Below are 3,997 nucleotides of genomic sequence, written 5' to 3' on the forward strand. Positions count from 1 at the left end.
CCTCGCTCATGCGAAGCTGCGAACGTCCCTGCCCTAGTCGGAGTGAGACCTCCAACATGGAGCATGGCTCGGACTTTTTAGTCCCTTAAGAGATCTTCTCAAGACCCTTTACGTCAGGCCTCTGATCGTATTCCGTCTTGGGGCTCCTGCTCACTCTGGCCGCGGCCAGTGTGTAAGCAATCTTCCTGGTCTCGTACGACTCCGCCCTTTCTAAGGAATGGGGGAAGGCAACATTCAGGTTCGCTCCTGAGTTGTTGGCTAGACTCAGAATCTTGTGGTTCCGGCCCTTCGGTCCAATTCCTTCAAGATTTCGAGTCACCACTCTGTATCTGATGACCCAAAACCTTCTCCTTCTTGCCAGTAAAGGAATAGAGGGGTTATCTTTGGGAACAGCTGCAGTTTGTCCTCACGTGCAGCCGGGTTGGGAGCACAAGAAGGACACGGGGGAGAGTCACCAGTATACCTCTTCAGCTCGGACTCAAGGACATTCATCTCAACCTGAATCCAGACCCTCCCCCGTCACGTTGCCCTACAGCACGATGTCGGATACATCGCAACGTCCCTCGCCTTCGAGTAATACTACTCTGTGACGCAGGTGCTACAAGCTGGAGTCTGGAAGCGTCTAATGACCTTCGCATCCCGCTTCCTGCAGGGCGTGACCCACAGGAGTATCGATACGTTTCTATCGCTCTGTGGTGGCTACACAACAGCTGGTCTAACCTCAGGCTCCTTTTTGGACAGGTAGCAGAAGGTTGAGGGCATTGTTATCAGGTTTTAGTCTGCATGAACGAAAGATATATGTCTGGCCCTTACTTCTTTCTTCATCATCCCCTCTACTGGGAAGCAGCATCCTGTCCTGGTCTCTGCATAGCTGACCTCAAACCTCTGCAGGTAAACCATGCTTCCTTGTGTTCCGAGTATTGAGTCAATACTGTCGCGTCCCCCATACCCTGACGAGGTGGTATTGGGAACGTCCTAACCCAGAGTTCCTTCTGGAACTCCAGGTCAACTGCCTAGGACGGGTCACACTTCTTCCTTCACACACAAGCTTATATAGGCCACACGGTTCCTTGCGGAGCAAGGAACTTGTGAGGTGCAGGGACTCCTTTTCTCGAGTGCGACTCACTCGGATTCTGAGTCCCCGGGTAAAGCCAAAGCCAGTATGGCTGGGGACTTTCCACTCTTCCTAAGGGGTAAGTCACCCAATGTAAATAGCGTGGTTTGTATTTCGGTTACGGAACAAATGACAAATTCGAAGATAATTTGTATTTTTCCTAACCATACAAACCTTAGCCATTTACATATATTTGCCCGCCAGCCCTGTCCCTCAAGACAAGTCCTACCTCTAAGTGAAAGTGAAGCAATTCACCGGTGTGTGATGGGGGGAGGGGTAGCTAGCTACTACTCCCCTACCCCCCTGCTAACTAGCGCGGGGGTAATACACCCTCGTTAAATTCTAACGGCTCGTCATTTCAGCTACGCTAAAAGGTAAACCCAATGTAAATAGCTAAGGTTTGTATGGTTAGGAAAAATACAAATTATCTTCGAATTTGTCATATTACCTACGAATTTGTCATTTTCAGCTTCTCAGTGGGGAACACTTCCCATCGGAGGATCAGTGGTTCTTCCTATTAGTGAATATTTTTGGCTGATTTGAATAATTGTAATTCTTCTTTTATTACAGTTACTCTCCGCTCCCCTTCTCCCGTCGATGTCGACCGGGGAAGGAAGGGCGCAGTTCTTATTTATGTCTGTTCCCCCGGTGGTCTCCCTTCCCCTAGTGGACTAGGTGTTCTTCCCGTGGGAGTTTTTTGTTACATAATTTATTTTATTTTTCCTCAGTTAGCAATGCAGTTCTTCTTCGTTCGACGAAGAGTGCCGATGGAGTAGAGTTGTTCAGTTCATGCCTGCGGAATCTGCTGTTGCTGCCATCTCTCAGAGGACGTCATCATGGGCGTCATCCCTTAGAAGTACGCCCGTGGCAGCATCTGGTCAGCACTTCATATTCGAGGAACTAGCTGTGGCTACACTTCCTCAGGCAGCGCTCTTGTCAGATCATCTTGAGCGCTACTAGGAGGTTCGCCTCCAGGGGTTAGACTACTCTCCCTTCCAAGTGAGGTGTTGTTTCTCCCTTCCAAGGGAGAACTTCCCTGCATCTTCATCACTTCATCGCCTCCAATTGCTGTTGCTGTCTTCGCCTAGACTACACTCCCCCCTTGCTGAGTCTCTCTTCCATTGTGGGCGGAGCATAGTCTCAGGCAGTTCTCTCCTGCATAGTGATCACCTCTCTTATTCGCGAGAGGGGCCATTCATAGAGACTCCTCTTCGGAGGATTACTACTGCTGACGACGCTGCAGCTAGTCCTCGGACTTCAGTCCTGGACTCTATTGTGGATCGTTCGCGATCTTCATTGGTGGATGTTCGCCCTTCCAAAGGGCACATCCCAGCCTCCTGAGCCCCTACCTAAGTGTGCAGCTGCGCGCCAACGCTCTCCAGCTCGCCAGCGCCCTGCAGTGCACCAGCGCTCACCAATATTTCGTTAGCGCCAGCCTGCTCCGTCACGCTCTACAGAGCGCTCACGCTCTCCAACTCGTCAGTGCTCTACAACGGCTCTGCTTGTCCTCGGCACAACCTCACCACCGAGAGCAACATTTGCCAGCTCGCCAGCGCTCACCAGCCAACCTACGATTGCTGGCACAACAGAGCTCACCGAAACCTCATCGCGCACCTGCGCAACTTCGGTCTCCTACTCGCCAAATGCTCTCCTGCGCGCCAGCGCTCTCCTGCGTGCCAACGCTTTCCTGCGCCAATGATCTCCTGCGCTCCAGCACTCTACTGCATGTCAGTGTCCTCTTGCGTGCCTGTGTCCTCCTGCGCGCCAGTGCTCTCCTACACGTCAGCGCTTTCCCGCCTGCTTGCCATCGCGCCAACCCTCTCTCGTATGTGCGTGCCAACACACGCGCGCACCAGTACTCTGTCCCGTGCACGCGCCAGCACTCTCCCGTACGCGCGCCAGCGCTGTCCTACGCGAGAGATTTCGCCCGTGATCGCGCCCTCCCGGTCTGCGCGCCTCCCCGCCTGCACTATCTCGTGACCGCTCCTGCTCATTCTAGAGAGACTGCACAGTACCTTACTGCGCGCAAACGCTCTCTGGCGCACTTGTGTTCTCAGATCCAGCGTTCGCGCAACCATGCGCGCGCTCCTGCTGCATTCTGGGGAGACTGCACAGCGCCTTACTGCACGCTAACGCTCTCCGGCGCACTTGTGCTCTCAGATCCGGCGCTCGCCAATGCACCAGCTCTTGCCTCCTTGCCAGCGCTCTTCTGCATATTCACCGAAAACTGCGCTGCAGCAGAAACTGAGCACCAGCATCATCCTATGCGCCAACGCTGGTCAACGGCCATACCACGTTGAAAACACCGCTTCTTGTCCGATTAGCGAAATTAAGCAACGTTGGGTCTGGTCAGCACTTGGATGGGTGATTGCCTGAGAACACCAGATGCTGTTGGCATTCCAACACTCTCCTGCGCACTCGCGCGAGAGGCTAAAAGAATGAAAACTTATTGATAGGTCACTATTGCCCCATTCCCCTCCCCGCAAACGCATTACAGCATGCCCGCCGGGAAAAAAAGGAAGAGGCTTCACAAAAGAGTGCAAGATCCTGAAGATTCCATCTTCCAAGGCGAATCGATCGCATCTACCATCGGTCGAGACTCCTCACAGAGAACTCTTGGTCCCTATCTCTTCAGGATTTTTTTCCTGACTGCCACTGTCAGCAAACACGATCTGAACGTTGCAAACAGCCTATCATTAGCACGATCGCCAATTTCTAGCTCATCTTCCACCAATGAAAAGTCATCAAGTGAGTGATCGCTAGATCACCGTTTGCTGATTACTAGCTCGCTGATCACCAGATCGCCAATTGTTAGCTCATCTCACTCTGATCATTGACCTCTAGTCTCACCAATTGCTAACGATCTCTGATTGCTAACGTGGC

At 52.5% G+C, this 3,997-nt stretch overlaps 1 pseudogene; it reads left to right on the top strand.

Annotated features, from left to right (window-relative positions):
• The first annotated feature begins 3,392 nt into the window (after nt 1-3,392).
• LOC137615552 (5S ribosomal RNA) lies at nt 3,393-3,511 on the top strand (annotated as a pseudogene).
• Nucleotides 3,512-3,997: the final 486 nt, after the last annotated feature.

This window comes from Palaemon carinicauda, chromosome 21, assembly GCF_036898095.1.
Source record: "Palaemon carinicauda isolate YSFRI2023 chromosome 21, ASM3689809v2, whole genome shotgun sequence".
NCBI lineage: Eukaryota > Metazoa > Arthropoda > Malacostraca > Decapoda > Palaemonidae > Palaemon > Palaemon carinicauda.